Source organism: Trachinotus anak, unplaced genomic scaffold (assembly GCF_046630095.1).
Source record: "Trachinotus anak isolate AG129_WGS33_773 ecotype Australia unplaced genomic scaffold, CSIRO_AGI_Tana_v1 ptg000003l, whole genome shotgun sequence".
Classification (NCBI taxonomy): Eukaryota; Metazoa; Chordata; class Actinopteri; order Carangiformes; family Carangidae; genus Trachinotus; species Trachinotus anak.
The window spans coordinates 20,861,834-20,878,934 of record NW_027273854.1 but is presented as its reverse complement, the minus strand read 5'-3'; the positions used below and the strand labels follow the sequence as shown (position 1 = coordinate 20,878,934).

The following is a 17,101-nucleotide window of genomic DNA, read 5'->3' as shown; positions in this document are numbered from 1 at the left end:
ATTTTGGTCCCCGGGGGCCTGCAAGCGCCTGATAACTTGAGAAATTTGTGGGGATTGCATGTTGAGGCCCAGACACTTTTCTCCACAGCCCGATTGGCTAGAGCCCGTGACAACATGGGGAGGGGGCGGGGATTTGGCAAGCTAAGAGAAGGCTACCGTGAGGGCGGTGACTGGGACCAATGGGGTCCTCGGCCGCTCTTGAGGAGAGGCCTGTACTGACTCTGGTTTCTCTTCATCACGCACAAGTCTTTCGCCTTTTACTAAAGACTTCCGTGGAGAGGAACACCAATGAGTTTAAGCTATTTTTGGCAGGCTCTGCCGTATGGCTGAGCCCTTTGAGTTTGTGAAAAGTCAAACAGCTGTCGAGGTCAGGAATGGGGAGGTGGGCGGAGGTGGTGAAAAGCAGCCATTGCTCCGCTCATGTCAAAAGCAGCCAACCGCGACCAGCGAGATTTGTGCCAAGAGCCTGGCTGGAACGCCAGACACTTTGGGCCCATCGCTTCTCGGCCTTTTGGCTAAGATCAAGTGTAGTATCTGTTCTTATCAGTTTAATATCTGATATGTCCTCTACCCGAGGACAAACATATTAAACGGATTTTTAGAACTGGGAGCTGAAAAAGGGGCTTGCTCCGTTCACTCCACGCATCGACCTGGCATTGCAGTGCCGCCGGGAACGGTGCACCCTTCTCTGGCCGTGTGGAAAAGCAAGCAAGCAAGCAAGCAAGCAAGCAAGCAAGCAAACAATGACGCAAACGTACAGTTTCAAATGCCCCTCTGGCAGTGGCTGGAGGAAGGTGAGTCAACCTGCCCCACAGCTGATATCCCTCACGCGCCCTGGAAGGGCTGCTAGCCTCCAATCAACCCCGCATTTTCCCTGTATTTTGGTCCCCGGGGGCCTGCAAGCGCCTGATAACTTGAGAAATTTGTGGGGATTGCATGTTGAGGCCCAGACACTTTTCTCCACAGCCCGATTGGCTAGAGCCCGTGACAACATGGGGAGGGGGCGGGGATTTGGCAAGCTAAGAGAAGGCTACCGTGAGGGCGGTGACTGGGACCAATGGGGTCCTCGGCCGCTCTTGAGGAGAGGCCTGTACTGACTCTGGTTTCTCTTCATCACGCACAAGTCTTTCGCCTTTTACTAAAGACTTCCGTGGAGAGGAACACCAATGAGTTTAAGCTATTTTTGGCAGGCTCTGCCGTATGGCTGAGCCCTTTGAGTTTGTGAAAAGTCAAACAGCTGTCGAGGTCAGGAATGGGGAGGTGGGCGGAGGTGGTGAAAAGCAGCCATTGCTCCGCTCATGTCAAAAGCAGCCAACCGCGACCAGCGAGATTTGTGCCAAGAGCCTGGCTGGAACGCCAGACACTTTGGGCCCATCGCTTCTCGGCCTTTTGGCTAAGACTGCGGTCGCCTCCTTTTGATGGTTAAATTCTTGCCTGTTGTGGCTCTGAGTTAAACCAGCTCTTGGGAGGAAATTGTCTACATTCCTTGTTTAAAGTTGTGCAACTTTTCTGTAGTTGCATATCTTAAACAAATAGGAATTCATTGGCCCAGAGAATCTCTTACCTGCGCTCTGCCGGATTCAACACCTTGTCCAGGCCAAAACTTGAAAAGGTAAGTACGTTTTTAGATTTTTTTCCTTTTTATATTTTTAATTGTATTTACTTATTTATTGTTCATTGTTTTTTTGTCCATTGTAAGTTTTTTACTGATTTTAGATCCTTTTAGCTTGTGGTGCCTCCACCATGTCGGCCACCCATGCCAACATGCGGAGGCACCACAGCGTCCGTTTTAAGTTTAAAGAAAAGGATGGAAAGCTCCTGGAGATGTCAAGGCTAGATTTCTCCAGGAAGTTAATCCAACAGGCTTTGAAATTCACAGCAAACGATTTGAATTGTATTTTGACCCTACCATTAAATAAAGGTTTCTGATGTAAGCTTCCAGTCTGCGGCTATCTTGAGAGAATTTTGGACAAGATTTGAGTCTGTGAAACCCCAGTTTTCTGCATTTGTTGTTGAAAAACTGACTGATAATGCATTGAAAACAGTCATTGTCAGAATGTTTAATGAGACAGTGAATGCAGAAGACATTTGTATATGGCTGGGGAGATACTGCACTGTTAAAGGCCAGGCTACCAAAGTGAGAGATGAGGACGGCATCTGGAATTGCGCTTGGAGGGTCCCCATTCAACAATGGCAGGACCCCCAGGGCTTCCAAGGCCTGAAACATCTGCCGTCAATGATAGTTCTGGGTGAAAACAGGGGCTACATCCACTACCAAGGTCAGCCCAAGCTCTGCCGCAAGTGCGGTGAGCATGGGCACCTGGTAGAAGCGTGCACAAAAACCTTTTGCGGAAAGTGTAGAGAAATTGGGCACACTTTTGAGGAGTGCACCAATGGCAGGAAGTGCAACCTTTGTGGAGAAACAAATCATCTCTTCAGAGCTTGCCCCAAATCGTTTGCCAACAAACTAAAGGCAGCAAAAGCCAATGAACAAAATGGAGGACAAAAAGAAAAAGAGCAGGTTGAAGAGGCTGGGCAGGAAAATTCAAATCTCCCGCCAGATACTGTGATTGGAGAGGAGGGATCATGTGAGGCGGGAGAGGGGGAGGGGCCTGCAACAGCCCCATCAATGGAGAGTGGAGAGGAGGATGGGGAGATGCAGGAAGTGGGCGGAGCTAGTTCAGAAATGGAAGATTTTCAACCACCTGAAAATAGTGAGGATGCCCCCCTCCCCGATGCCCAGCAAACAAAGAGACTTGCATCGGAATTGTCCTCTGAGTCTCCTGTAGCCTCAGAGAAGAGGGGAAGAGTTGGGACTCTCTCAGACAGTTCATCTGTGGAGGAGCCCAGAGTCTTCCCCTCCAATTCACCAAATGAAGTCTCTTTCCTGACAGTAGCTCTACAATCAACCCCTAAGGACTCCAAGCTAAATGCAGCCTTGCGTCAAAGGCCAACCCCCAGAGTCCGACGGGGGAATGGAGCTCAACTCCCTCCTTCATCACCTGTTGAAGTGAAGGAGGAGCCCCGTTCACAAGAAATAGTCTAACTGCCTTTTTTTTAAAAAAAAAAAAGATATTTTAGCATCTTAAACCTCTATTTAGTGTTTTTAAAATTTCATACCTGTTGTTTTTAATCATACTCATGACACTCACCTTCTCAACCATCAATGTGAGAAGTGTGAAGTCGAGAGTTAGAGCCCAGAGTGTTTTATCCTTTCTTAATTCTACAAAGTCAGATGTGTTTTTAATGCAGGAATGTGGCATACCGTTTTTAAAACACTACCGACAGTGGGAGGAGATGTGGCCACAGACATCGATATGGAGCGGATCAAACCAAAATAAGAACGATGGAGTGGCCATTTTAATAAAAAACCCTCAGGTTCTGGTGAAGGGTAGCACTGTGGTGAGAGACGGTAGGGCACTTTTAGCACACTTGACCTTTATGGGACAGGATTTTAACCTTCTCAATATTTATGGCTTTAACGACAAAAATGACAGGTATGACCTTTTAGAAGACCTGCAGTCCCACATGCTAGGGAGAGTGCCATTAGTTTTAGGAGGTGATTTTAACTGTATTTTAAGTCGAAAAGATAGAAAAAGAACAGGGGAAGATTTTAAAATTGACAAAACATCGGTTTTATTACAGGGCATATGCAGGGATTTTAAACTACAAGACTGTTTTAAAACCATGCATCCCAGAGAGGAGGGCTTCACCTGGTTCAGTGGTGATGGCACCAGAGCCTCTCGCATAGATTTTATTTTCACACGGGACTGCCCGCCGACCGATGCTAGATTGACCCCTGTTTTCTTTTCTGACCACCTGATGCTCTCCTGCACCCTTTCACTCTCTTCAGGTGTGACTTTTGGAAGTGGTCTGTGGAAACTCAACTGCTCCCTGCTTGAAGATCAACATCTAGTTCAGCAGTACAGGGAGCAGTACCGAGAGTGGCAGACCCTTCAAGACATGTACGATACACGAGCACACTGGTGGGAGATGGTGAAGGGAAAGACCCAGACTTTTTTCAGACAGGCAGGCAAAAAAAGAAAGGGCAAGGAGAACAGACGCATGATGGGACTGCAGAAGCGACTACAGCGCTATTTTAACCTCAACCAAAATGGAATGGATTTTAATGAAGAAATTACAGAAATCAAATCAGAGATGTCGGTTTTAGCTGAAATTAAAAGCAAGGGTGTCATTTTAAGGAGCAGGGAACGGGAAATAGAGGAGGGTGAGAAGTGCACCAGGTATTTTTTTAAGAAAATTGTTAGTAAAGGGGGGACCATTTTAAAACTAAAAAAGGAAAACGGGTGCATAACAGAGAATATCGAAGAAATTAAACAGATTGTGGAAAATTTTTACGTAGAATTGTATAAAGAAAAGCCCATTAGAATAGACACCATGAATGAAGTTTTAAAATCCATCGATAAAAAAGTAAAAGACAGTGTGCTTTTAACCCAAGATTTTACCATTCTAGAGTTAAATAAATGTTTGTCAAGTTTTAAAAAAGGGAAGTCCCCAGGACAGGATGGACTTCCCTTGGAATTTTATTTGACCTTTTGGGACATTTTAGCACCTGATTTGATCGATGTTTTTAAAGACTTTGAGCACCTAGACCGACTTCCTGACAGTTTTAGAGTAGGGATAGTGACTCTACTGCACAAAAACAAAGACAAGACCGACCTGATGAACTGGAGACCTATCGCACTTTTAAACCTTGATTGTAAACTTTTTAGCAAACTTTTAGCCTCACGTATGTCCTTGTTTTTAAAGGGGGTGATTCACCCGGATCAAGGCTGTGCCATCCCAGGGAGGAAGATCACCGACAGCCTGGTACTGATCCGAGACACCATCTGTTACGCGAGAGACAGAAACATCCGGCTAGTAGTCCTAAATTTAGATTTTGAGAAAGCCTTCGATCGGGTCTCGCACCAGTACCTTTTCAAGGTACTGCAAAAAATGGGGTTCCCAGAAAGGTTTCTAGCTTGGGTGGGATTGCTGTATCGGGACATTACCAGCAAATTTGTGATTAACGGGCATTTGACAAAAGCAGTCGATATTAACTGCGGTGTCCGTCAGGGTTGTCCGTTATCTGCCCTCCTATACATAACATGTATAGAACCGCTGGCACAGATCTTGAGAAGGGATCAACGAATCAATGGGTTGGGAGTACCGGGGAGCGGGGGACTGGACACCAAGTGTATTTTATACATGGACGACGTGAACATTTTATGCACCGACCTTTTATCCGTCAACAGGACGCTGGACTTGACTGACTGGTTTGGACAGGCTTCTGGGTCAAAGTTGAACAAAAACAAGACCCAAGCCCAATTTTATGGACCGTGGACAGCGACTGAGATGACAGGACTCCCTTTGACTGTGACCCAGACTGACCAAAAAATACTGGGGATCAAATTTGACAGGGAGGGAGAAGGAACAACAAATTGGCCAGACGTGGTAGGGAAAGTAAAACAAAGACTAGGATATTGGGGACTTAGAGGACTGACTATTGAAGGAAAGGTTTTAATCATCAAAGCGGTGATTTTACCTTTGCTTTTACTCATCAGTTCTGTTTTTATCCCACCTAGGAGAGTGCTTTTAGATCTGGAGCGAGCCATCTTTTATTTCCTGTGGGGCTCCAAGTGGGAGAGACTGAGGAGGGAGGTCATGAAAAGGCCAAAAGAGAAAGGAGGAAAAGGAGTGCCTGACCTGTACTTGTTTTTAGGAAGCCGATACACCGCACTACACCTCAAACAAGCCACAGACCCATCCGGAAACCCCAAAACTACAGCCATGACACGTTTCTGGATGGGATCGTACCTCAGACGATTGAAGTTTTTACCTACAGATCTTAAAGTACCCGTGTCTTTTAGCCTGCCACCAGCCTATGCTTTTATCCTGACGTTTTTAAAGCATTTTAAACTGGAGCAGGAGGAGCTGCATATTTTAACCAACCACCGTTCTCTGATCTCTGTTGTGCAGGAGCAGGAGCCAGTGAGTCCAGTGCGCGGGCTCGCATTTGGCGAGCCCTCAACAGTTTGGCGCAACGTGAACCATTCCGCTCTTCCAAACAGACTCCGGGACCTGTCATGGATGGTGGCTCATGAGATTCTCCCAGTCAGGTCCGTCATGCACTCCCGGGGCATGTCAACACGCTCAACCTGCCCCCGACCCGGTTGTGGCGCGCCAGAGTCGGTGAGGCATTTGCTCTGGGAGTGCAGCGCTGCCGTAGACCAGTGGGCAATGGCCGGCTCCTTGCAATTCCCGTACTTGCCAGCAAGGGAGGTCCTTACAGCACAACTGGTGCTGTATGGGGTGAGCCAAAAAACACTGAAGAAAGATGACTTTGCCCAGATGTGGCTCACCCTAGCCGCCATCAAAGACGCCATATGGACCTCCAGAAACTTGCTGGTAAGGAAGCACATGCAGATCCCCCCCGTGGCTGTGATCCGGATGGCTGTAGGCGGCAGGCCTAGGACACAGCCACAAAGAAGCATCGCCTCTGTGCCCATTCGGACGAAGGAGCCGGAGCCACACATGAAAAGGTCAAAGCAGCGGCGGCCTGGCTCTCCGGGTGAGGCAGGTGGGAAGGAGCAACAGGGTGAGGATCTCCTCTGAGCACCACGACAGGATCCCGAGAGACCAAATGTTTGGGGGAGCGGAATGAGTGACCCTGGGTAGGGACTCACCCTGCTCCTGCACAAAATTAGAAAGAAGAGAAGTTTTAAACCAATGCACTCCCTTTTTAAAGATTTGGGACACTCCATGGTTTTCATTTGTGAGATGGATTTTATGTTTGACAACATGTAAAACCCCTTGAAATATTTGTTTTTAATGTTTTAAAAAAAAACAACAAACAAACAATGGTTTTACAACTATTTATCATATTGTTGTGATTATAATGTACCCTTTGTATCTCAAGATGTAAACCTTCTTTGAAAAAACTTGAAATGAGTGTCAATAAATCTTTTCGAAAGAAAAAATCTGTTCTTATCAGTTTAATATCTGATATGTCCTCTACCCGAGGACAAACATATTAAACGGATTTTTAGAACTGGGAGCTGAAAAAGGGGCTTGCTCCGTTCACTCCACGCATCGACCTGGCATTGCAGTGCCGCCGGGAACGGTGCACCCTTCTCTGGCCGTGTGGAAAAGCAAGCAAGCAAGCAAGCAAGCAAACAATGATGCAAACGTACAGTTTCAAATGCCCCTCTGGCAGTGGCTGGAGGAAGGTGAGTCAACCTGCCCCACAGCTGATATCCCTCACGCGCCCTGGAAGGGCTGCTAGCCTCCAATCAACCCCGCATTTTCCCTGTATTTTGGTCCCCGGGGGCCTGCAAGCGCCTGATAACTTGAGAAATTTGTGGGGATTGCATGTTGAGGCCCAGACACTTTTCTCCACAGCCCGATTGGCTAGAGCCCGTGACAACATGGGGAGGGGGCGGGGATTTGGCAAGCTAAGAGAAGGCTACCGTGAGGGCGGTGACTGGGACCAATGGGGTCCTCGGCCGCTCTTGAGGAGATGCCTGTACTGACTCTGGTTTCTCTTCATCACGCACAAGTCTTTCGCCTTTTACTAAAGACTTCCGTGGAGAGGAACACCAATGAGTTTAAGCTATTTTTGGCAGGCTCTGCCGTATGGCTGAGCCCTTTGAGTTTGTGAAAAGTCAAACAGCTGTCGAGGTCAGGAATGGGGAGGTGGGCGGAGGTGGTGAAAAGCAGCCATTGCTCCGCTCATGTCAAAAGCAGCCAACCGCGACCAGCGAGATTTGTGCCAAGAGCCTGGCTGGAACGCCAGACACTTTGGGCCCATCGCTTCTCGGCCTTTTGGCTAAGATCAAGTGTAGTATCTGTTCTTATCAGTTTAATATCTGATATGTCCTCTACCCGAGGACAAACATATTAAACGGATTTTTAGAACTGGGAGCTGAAAAAGGGGCTTGCTCCGTTCACTCCACGCATCGACCTGGCATTGCAGTGCCGCCGGGAATGGTGCACCCTTCTCTGGCCGTGTGGAAAAGCAAGCAAGCAAGCAAGCAAGCAAGCAAACAATGATGCAAACGTACAGTTTCAAATGCCCCTCTGGCAGTGGCTGGAGGAAGGTGAGTCAACCTGCCCCACAGCTGATATCCCTCACGCGCCCTGGAAGGGCTGCTAGCCTCCAATCAACCCCGCATTTTCCCTGTATTTTGGTCCCCGGGGGCCTGCAAGCGCCTGATAACTTGAGAAATTTGTGGGGATTGCATGTTGAGGCCCAGACACTTTTCTCCACAGCCCGATTGGCTAGAGCCCGTGACAACATGGGGAGGGGGCGGGGATTTGGCAAGCTAAGAGAAGGCTACCGTGAGGGCGGTGACTGGGACCAATGGGGTCCTCGGCCGCTCTTGAGGAGAGGCCTGTACTGACTCTGGTTTCTCTTCATCACGCACAAGTCTTTCGCCTTTTACTAAAGACTTCCGTGGAGAGGAACACCAATGAGTTTAAGCTATTTTTGGCAGGCTCTGCCGTATGGCTGAGCCCTTTGAGTTTGTGAAAAGTCAAACAGCTGTCGAGGTCAGGAATGGGGAGGTGGGCGGAGGTGGTGAAAAGCAGCCATTGCTCCGCTCATGTCAAAAGCAGCCAACCGCGACCAGCGAGATTTGTGCCAAGAGCCTGGCTGGAACGCCAGACACTTTGGGCCCATCGCTTCTCGGCCTTTTGGCTAAGATCAAGTGTAGTATCTGTTCTTATCAGTTTAATATCTGATATGTCCTCTACCCGAGGACAAACATATTAAACGGATTTTTAGAACTGGGAGCTGAAAAAGGGGCTTGCTCCGTTCACTCCACGCATCGACCTGGCATTGCAGTGCCGCCGGGAACGGTGCACCCTTCTCTGGCCGTGTGGAAAAGCAAGCAAGCAAGCAAGCAAGCAAGCAAACAATGACGCAAACGTACAGTTTCAAATGCCCCTCTGGCAGTGGCTGGAGGAAGGTGAGTCAACCTGCCCCACAGCTGATATCCCTCACGCGCCCTGGAAGGGCTGCTAGCCTCCAATCAACCCCGCATTTTCCCTGTATTTTGGTCCCCGGGGGCCTGCAAGCGCCTGATAACTTGAGAAATTTGTGGGGATTGCATGTTGAGGCCCAGACACTTTTCTCCACAGCCCGATTGGCTAGAGCCCGTGACAACATGGGGAGGGGGCGGGGATTTGGCAAGCTAAGAGAAGGCTACCGTGAGGGCGGTGACTGGGACCAATGGGGTCCTCGGCCGCTCTTGAGGAGAGGCCTGTACTGACTCTGGTTTTTCTTCATCACGCACAAGTCTTTCGCCTTTTACTAAAGACTTCCGTGGAGAGGAACACCAATGAGTTTAAGCTATTTTTGGCAGGCTCTGCCGTATGGCTGAGCCCTTTGAGTTTGTGAAAAGTCAAACAGCTGTCGAGGTCAGGAATGGGGAGGTGGGCGGAGGTGGTGAAAAGCAGCCATTGCTCCGCTCATGTCAAAAGCAGCCAACCGCGACCAGCGAGATTTGTGCCAAGAGCCTGGCTGGAACGCCAGACACTTTGGGCCCATCGCTTCTCGGCCTTTTGGCTAAGATCAAGTGTAGTATCTGTTCTTATCAGTTTAATATCTGATATGTCCTCTACCCGAGGACAAACATATTAAACGGATTTTTAGAACTGGGAGCTGAAAAAGGGGCTTGCTCCGTTCACTCCACGCATCGACCTGGCATTGCAGTGCCGCCGGGAACGGTGCACCCTTCTCTGGCTGTGTGGAAAAGCAAGCAAGCAAGCAAGCAAGCAAGCAAACAATGACGCAAACGTACAGTTTCAAATGCCCCTCTGGCAGTGGCTGGAGGAAGGTGAGTCAACCTGCCCCACAGCTGATATCCCTCACGCGCCCTGGAAGGGCTGCTAGCCTCCAATCAACCCCGCATTTTCCCTGTATTTTGGTCCCCGGGGGCCTGCAAGCGCCTGATAACTTGAGAAATTTGTGGGGATTGCATGTTGAGGCCCAGACACTTTTCTCCACAGCCCGATTGGCTAGAGCCCGTGACAACATGGGGAGGGGGCGGGGATTTGGCAAGCTAAGAGAAGGCTACCGTGAGGGCGGTGACTGGGACCAATGGGGTCCTCGGCCGCTCTTGAGGAGAGGCCTGTACTGACTCTGGTTTCTCTTCATCACGCACAAGTCTTTCGCCTTTTACTAAAGACTTCCGTGGAGAGGAACACCAATGAGTTTAAGCTATTTTTGGCAGGCTCTGCCGTATGGCTGAGCCCTTTGAGTTTGTGAAAAGTCAAACAGCTGTCGAGGTCAGGAATGGGGAGGTGGGCGGAGGTGGTGAAAAGCAGCCATTGCTCCGCTCATGTCAAAAGCAGCCAACCGCGACCAGCGAGATTTGTGCCAAGAGCCTGGCTGGAACGCCAGACACTTTGGGCCCATCGCTTCTCGGCCTTTTGGCTAAGATCAAGTGTAGTATCTGTTCTTATCAGTTTAATATCTGATATGTCCTCTACCCGAGGACAAACATATTAAACGGATTTTTAGAACTGGGAGCTGAAAAAGGGGCTTGCCCCGTTCACTCCACGCATCGACCTGGCATTGCAGTGCCGCCGGGAACGGTGCACCCTTCTCTGGCCGTGTGGAAAAGCAAGCAAGCAAGCAAGCAAGCAAACAATGACGCAAACGTACAGTTTCAAATGCCCCTCTGGCAGTGGCTGGAGGAAGGTGAGTCAACCTGCCCCACAGCTGATATCCCTCACGCGCCCTGGAAGGGCTGCTAGCCTCCAATCAACCCCGCATTTTCCCTGTATTTTGGTCCCCGGGGGCCTGCAAGCGCCTGATAACTTGAGAAATTTGTGGGGATTGCATGTTGAGGCCCAGACACTTTTCTCCACAGCCCGATTGGCTAGAGCCCGTGACAACATGGGGAGGGGGCGGGGATTTGGCAAGCTAAGAGAAGGCTACCGTGAGGGCGGTGACTGGGACCAATGGGGTCCTCGGCCGCTCTTGAGGAGAGGCCTGTACTGACTCTGGTTTCTCTTCATCACGCACAAGTCTTTCGCCTTTTACTAAAGACTTCCGTGGAGAGGAACACCAATGAGTTTAAGCTATTTTTGGCAGGCTCTGCCGTATGGCTGAGCCCTTTGAGTTTGTGAAAAGTCAAACAGCTGTCGAGGTCAGGAATGGGGAGGTGGGCGGAGGTGGTGAAAAGCAGCCATTGCTCCGCTCATGTCAAAAGCAGCCAACCGCGACCAGCGAGATTTGTGCCAAGAGCCTGGCTGGAACGCCAGACACTTTGGGCCCATCGCTTCTCGGCCTTTTGGCTAAGACTGCGGTCGCCTCCTTTTGATGGTTAAATTCTTGCCTGTTGTGGCTCTGAGTTAAACCAGCTCTTGGGAGGAAATTGTCTACATTCCTTGTTTAAAGTTGTGCAACTTTTCTGTAGTTGCATATCTTAAACAAATAGGAATTCATTGGCCCAGAGAATCTCTTACCTGCGCTCTGCCGGATTCAACACCTTGTCCAGGCCAAAACTTGAAAAGGTAAGTACGTTTTTAGATTTTTTTCCTTTTTATATTTTTAATTGTATTTACTTATTTATTGTTCATTGTTTTTTTGTCCATTGTAAGTTTTTTACTGATTTTAGATCCTTTTAGCTTGTGGTGCCTCCACCATGTCGGCCACCCATGCCAACATGCGGAGGCACCACAGCGTCCGTTTTAAGTTTAAAGAAAAGGATGGAAAGCTCCTGGAGATGTCAAGGCTAGATTTCTCCAGGAAGCTAATCCAACAGGCTTTGAAATTCACAGCAAACGATTTGAATTGTATTTTGACCCTACCATTAAATAAAGGTTTTGATGTAAGCTTCCAGTCTGCGGCTATCTTGAGAGAATTTTGGACAAGATTTGAGTCTGTGAAACCCCAGTTTTCTGCATTTGTTGTTGAAAAACTGACTGATAATGCATTGAAAACAGTCATTGTCAGAATGTTTAATGAGACAGTGAATGCAGAAGACATTTGTATATGGCTGGGGAGATACTGCACTGTTAAAGGCCAGGCTACCAAAGTGAGAGATGAGGACGGCATCTGGAATTGCGCTTGGAGGGTCCCCATTCAACAATGGCAGGACCCCCAGGGCTTCCAAGGCCTGAAACATCTGCCGTCAATGATAGTTCTGGGTGAAAACAGGGGCTACATCCACTACCAAGGTCAGCCCAAGCTCTGCCGCAAGTGCGGTGAGCATGGGCACCTGGTAGAAGCGTGCACAAAAACCTTTTGCGGAAAGTGTAGAGAAATTGGGCACACTTTTGAGGAGTGCACCAATGGCAGGAAGTGCAACCTTTGTGGAGAAACAAATCATCTCTTCAGAGCTTGCCCCAAATCGTTTGCCAACAAACTAAAGGCAGCAAAAGCCAATGAACAAAATGGAGGACAAAAAGAAAAAGAGCAGGTTGAAGAGGCTGGGCAGGAAAATTCAAATCTCCCGCCAGATACTGTGATTGGAGAGGAGGGATCATGTGAGGCGGGAGAGGGGGAGGGGCCTGCAACAGCCCCATCAATGGAGAGTGGAGAGGAGGATGGGGAGATGCAGGAAGTGGGCGGAGCTAGTTCAGAAATGGAAGATTTTCAACCACCTGAAAATAGTGAGGATGCCCCCCTCCCCGATGCCCAGCAAACAAAGAGACTTGCATCGGAATTGTCCTCTGAGTCTCCTGTAGCCTCAGAGAAGAGGGGAAGAGTTGGGACTCTCTCAGACAGTTCATCTGTGGAGGAGCCCAGAGTCTTCCCCTCCAATTCACCAAATGAAGTCTCTTTCCTGACAGTAGCTCTACAATCAACCCCTAAGGACTCCAAGCTAAATGCAGCCTTGCGTCAAAGGCCAACCCCCAGAGTCCGACGGGGGAATGGAGCTCAACTCCCTCCTTCATCACCTGTTGAAGTGAAGGAGGAGCCCCGTTCACAAGAAATAGTCTAACTGCCTTTTTTTAAAAAAAAAAAAGATATTTTAGCATCTTAAACCTCTATTTAGTGATTTAAAATTTCATACCTGTTGTTTTTAATCATACTCATGACACTCACCTTCTCAACCATCAATGTGAGAAGTGTGAAGTCGAGAGTTAGAGCCCAGAGTGTTTTATCCTTTCTTAATTCTACAAAGTCAGATGTGTTTTTAATGCAGGAATGTGGCATACCGTTTTTAAAACACTACCGACAGTGGGAGGAGATGTGGCCACAGACATCGATATGGAGCGGATCAAACCAAAATAAGAACGATGGAGTGGCCATTTTAAAAAAAAACCCTCAGGTTCTGGTGAAGGGTAGCACTGTGGTGAGAGACGGTAGGGCACTTTTAGCACACTTGACCTTTATGGGACAGGATTTTAACCTTCTCAATATTTATGGCTTTAACGACAAAAATGACAGGTATGATCTTTTAGAAGACCTGCAGTCCCACATGCTAGGGAGAGTGCCATTAGTTTTAGGAGGTGATTTTAACTGTATTTTAAGTCGAAAAGATAGAAAAAGAACAGGGGAAGATTTTAAAATTGACAAAACATCGGTTTTATTACAGGGCATATGCAGGGATTTTAAACTACAAGACTGTTTTAAAACCATGCATCCCAGAGAGGAGGGCTTCACCTGGTTCAGTGGTGATGGCACCAGAGCCTCTCGCATAGATTTTATTTTCACACGGGACTGCCCGCCGACCGATGCTAGATTGACCCCTGTTTTCTTTTCTGACCACCTGATGCTCTCCTGCACCCTTTCACTCTCTTCAGGTGTGACTTTTGGAAGTGGTCTGTGGAAACTCAACTGCTCCCTGCTTGAAGATCAACATCTAGTTCAGCAGTACAGGGAGCAGTACCGAGAGTGGCAGACCCTTCAAGACATGTACGATACACGAGCACACTGGTGGGAGATGGTGAAGGGAAAGACCCAGACTTTTTTCAGACAGGCAGGCAAAAAAAGAAAGGGCAAGGAGAACAGACGCATGATGGGACTGCAGAAGCGACTACAGCGCTATTTTAACCTCAACCAAAATGGAATGGATTTTAATGAAGAAATTACAGAAATCAAATCAGAGATGTCGGTTTTAGCTGAAATTAAAAGCAAGGGTGTCATTTTAAGGAGCAGGGAACGGGAAATAGAGGAGGGTGAGAAGTGCACCAGGTATTTTTTTAAGAAAATTGTTAGTAAAGGGGGGACCATTTTAAAACTAAAAAAGGAAAACGGGTGCATAACAGAGAATATCGAAGAAATTAAACAGATTGTGGAAAATTTTTACGTAGAATTGTATAAAGAAAAGCCCATTAGAATAGACACCATGAATGAAGTTTTAAAATCCATCGATAAAAAAGTAAAAGACAGTGTGCTTTTAACCCAAGATTTTACCATTCTAGAGTTAAATAAATGTTTGTCAAGTTTTAAAAAAGGGAAGTCCCCAGGACAGGATGGACTTCCCTTGGAATTTTATTTGACCTTTTGGGACATTTTAGCACCTGATTTGATCGATGTTTTTAAAGACTTTGAGCACCTAGACCGACTTCCTGACAGTTTTAGAGTAGGGATAGTGACTCTACTGCACAAAAACAAAGACAAGACCGACCTGATGAACTGGAGACCTATCGCACTTTTAAACCTTGATTGTAAACTTTTTAGCAAACTTTTAGCCTCACGTATGTCCTTGTTTTTAAAGGGGGTGATTCACCCGGATCAAGGCTGTGCCATCCCAGGGAGGAAGATCACCGACAGCCTGGTACTGATCCGAGACACCATCTGTTACGCGAGAGACAGAAACATCCGGCTAGTAGTCCTAAATTTAGATTTTGAGAAAGCCTTCGATCGGGTCTCGCACCAGTACCTTTTCAAGGTACTGCAAAAAATGGGGTTCCCAGAAAGGTTTCTAGCTTGGGTGGGATTGCTGTATCGGGACATTACCAGCAAATTTGTGATTAACGGGCATTTGACAAAAGCAGTCGATATTAACTGCGGTGTCCGTCAGGGTTGTCCGTTATCTGCCCTCCTATACATAACATGTATAGAACCGCTGGCACAGATCTTGAGAAGGGATCAACGAATCAATGGGTTGGGAGTACCGGGGAGCGGGGGACTGGACACCAAGTGTATTTTATACATGGACGACGTGAACATTTTATGCACCGACCTTTTATCCGTCAACAGGACGCTGGACTTGACTGACTGGTTTGGACAGGCTTCTGGGTCAAAGTTGAACAAAAACAAGACCCAAGCCCAATTTTATGGACCGTGGACAGCGACTGAGATGACAGGACTCCCTTTGACTGTGACCCAGACTGACCAAAAAATACTGGGGATCAAATTTGACAGGGAGGGAGAAGGAACAACAAATTGGCCAGACGTGGTAGGGAAAGTAAAACAAAGACTAGGATATTGGGGACTTAGAGGACTGACTATTGAAGGAAAGGTTTTAATCATCAAAGCGGTGATTTTACCTTTGCTTTTACTCATCAGTTCTGTTTTTATCCCACCTAGGAGAGTGCTTTTAGATCTGGAGCGAGCCATCTTTTATTTCCTGTGGGGCTCCAAGTGGGAGAGACTGAGGAGGGAGGTCATGAAAAGGCCAAAAGAGAAAGGAGGAAAAGGAGTGCCTGACCTGTACTTGTTTTTAGGAAGCCGATACACCGCACTACACCTCAAACAAGCCACAGACCCATCCGGAAACCCCAAAACTACAGCCATGACACGTTTCTGGATGGGATCGTACCTCAGACGATTGAAGATTTTACCTACAGATCTTAAAGTACCCGTGTCTTTTAGCCTGCCACCAGCCTATGCTTTTATCCCGACGTTTTTAAAGCATTTTAAACTGGAGCAGGAGGAGCTGCATATTTTAACCAACCACCGTTCTCTGATCTCTGTTGTGCAGGAGCAGGAGCCAGTGAGTCCAGTGCGCGGGCTCGCATTTGGCGAGCCCTCAACAGTTTGGCGCAACGTGAACCATTCCGCTCTTCCAAACAGACTCCGGGACCTGTCATGGATGGTGGCTCATGAGATTCTCCCAGTCAGGTCCGTCATGCACTCCCGGGGCATGTCAACACGCTCAACCTGCCCCCGACCCGGTTGTGGCGCGCCAGAGTCGGTGAGGCATTTGCTCTGGGAGTGCAGCGCTGCCGTAGACCAGTGGGCAATGGCCGGCTCCTTGCAATTCCCGTACTTGCCAGCAAGGGAGGTCCTTACAGCACAACTGGTGCTCTATGGGGTGAGCCAAAAAACACTGAAGAAAGATGACTTTGCCCAGATGTGGCTCACCCTAGCCGCCATCAAAGACGCCATATGGACCTCCAGAAACTTGCTGGTAAGGAAGCACATGCAGATCCCCCCCGTGGCTGTGATCCGGATGGCTGTAGGCGGCAGGCCTAGGACACAGCCACAAAGAAGCATCGCCTCTGTGCCCATTCGGACGAAGGAGCCGGAGCCACACATGAAAAGGTCAAAGCAGCGGCGGCCTGGCTCTCCGGGTGAGGCAGGTGGGAAGGAGCAACAGGGTGAGGATCTCCTCTGAGCACCACGACAGGATCCCGAGAGACCAAATGTTTGGGGGAGCGGAATGAGTGACCCTGGGTAGGGACTCACTCTGCTCCTGCACAAAATTAGAAAGAAGAGAAGTTTTAAACCAATGCACTCCCTTTTTAAAGATTTGGGACACTCCATGGTTTTCATTTGTGAGATGGATTTTATGTTTGACAACATGTAAAACCCCTTGAAATATTTGTTTTTAATGTTTTAAAAAAAAAAACAAACAAACAATGGTTTTACAACTATTTATCATATTGTTGTGATTATAATGTACCCTTTGTATCTCAAGATGTAAACCTTCTTTGAAAAAACTTGAAATGAGTGTCAATAAATCTTTTCGAAAGAAAAAAAATCTGTTCTTATCAGTTTAATATCTGATATGTCCTCTACCCGAGGACAAACATATTAAACGGATTTTTAGAACTGGGAGCTGAAAAAGGGGCTTGCTCCGTTCACTCCACGCATCGACCTGGCATTGCAGTGCCGCCGGGAACGGTGCACCTTTCTCTGGCCGTGTGGAAAAGCAAGCAAGCAAGCAAGCAAGCAAACAATGACGCAAACGTA

The 17,101-nt window shown here is 48.0% G+C and overlaps 12 non-coding genes and 2 pseudogenes across 12 annotated transcripts; all 14 read left to right on the top strand.

Moving 5' to 3' along the window:
- The first annotated feature begins 216 nt into the window (after positions 1-216).
- Positions 217-331, top strand: LOC139619256 (U5 spliceosomal RNA). Its single transcript, XR_011690259.1, has one exon. It is a non-coding gene; the product is annotated as a U5 spliceosomal RNA (small nuclear RNA).
- Positions 332-495: 164 nt separating this feature from the next.
- LOC139619552 (U2 spliceosomal RNA) lies at positions 496-687 on the top strand. Its single transcript, XR_011690545.1, has one exon. It is a non-coding gene; the product is annotated as a U2 spliceosomal RNA (small nuclear RNA).
- Positions 688-1,094: 407 nt separating this feature from the next.
- LOC139619255 (U5 spliceosomal RNA) lies at positions 1,095-1,209 on the top strand. The gene has a single exon (XR_011690258.1). It is a non-coding gene; the product is annotated as a U5 spliceosomal RNA (small nuclear RNA).
- A 5,750-nt stretch (positions 1,210-6,959) lies between these two features.
- Positions 6,960-7,134, top strand: LOC139619805 (U2 spliceosomal RNA; annotated as a pseudogene).
- Positions 7,135-7,529: 395 nt separating this feature from the next.
- On the top strand, positions 7,530-7,644 carry LOC139619253 (U5 spliceosomal RNA). The gene has a single exon (XR_011690256.1). It is a non-coding gene; the product is annotated as a U5 spliceosomal RNA (small nuclear RNA).
- Positions 7,645-7,808: 164 nt separating this feature from the next.
- On the top strand, positions 7,809-8,000 carry LOC139619587 (U2 spliceosomal RNA). The gene has a single exon (XR_011690579.1). It is a non-coding gene; the product is annotated as a U2 spliceosomal RNA (small nuclear RNA).
- A 399-nt stretch (positions 8,001-8,399) lies between these two features.
- LOC139619252 (U5 spliceosomal RNA) lies at positions 8,400-8,514 on the top strand. The gene has a single exon (XR_011690255.1). It is a non-coding gene; the product is annotated as a U5 spliceosomal RNA (small nuclear RNA).
- A 164-nt stretch (positions 8,515-8,678) lies between these two features.
- On the top strand, positions 8,679-8,870 carry LOC139619550 (U2 spliceosomal RNA). The gene has a single exon (XR_011690543.1). It is a non-coding gene; the product is annotated as a U2 spliceosomal RNA (small nuclear RNA).
- Positions 8,871-9,269: 399 nt separating this feature from the next.
- On the top strand, positions 9,270-9,384 carry LOC139619336 (U5 spliceosomal RNA). Its single transcript, XR_011690336.1, has one exon. It is a non-coding gene; the product is annotated as a U5 spliceosomal RNA (small nuclear RNA).
- Positions 9,385-9,548: 164 nt separating this feature from the next.
- LOC139619549 (U2 spliceosomal RNA) lies at positions 9,549-9,740 on the top strand. Its single transcript, XR_011690542.1, has one exon. It is a non-coding gene; the product is annotated as a U2 spliceosomal RNA (small nuclear RNA).
- A 399-nt stretch (positions 9,741-10,139) lies between these two features.
- LOC139619251 (U5 spliceosomal RNA) lies at positions 10,140-10,254 on the top strand. Its single transcript, XR_011690254.1, has one exon. It is a non-coding gene; the product is annotated as a U5 spliceosomal RNA (small nuclear RNA).
- A 164-nt stretch (positions 10,255-10,418) lies between these two features.
- On the top strand, positions 10,419-10,610 carry LOC139619359 (U2 spliceosomal RNA). The gene has a single exon (XR_011690358.1). It is a non-coding gene; the product is annotated as a U2 spliceosomal RNA (small nuclear RNA).
- A 395-nt stretch (positions 10,611-11,005) lies between these two features.
- LOC139619250 (U5 spliceosomal RNA) lies at positions 11,006-11,120 on the top strand. Its single transcript, XR_011690253.1, has one exon. It is a non-coding gene; the product is annotated as a U5 spliceosomal RNA (small nuclear RNA).
- Positions 11,121-16,866: 5,746 nt separating this feature from the next.
- On the top strand, positions 16,867-17,043 carry LOC139619765 (U2 spliceosomal RNA; annotated as a pseudogene).
- The last annotated feature ends 58 nt before the right edge of the window (positions 17,044-17,101 follow it).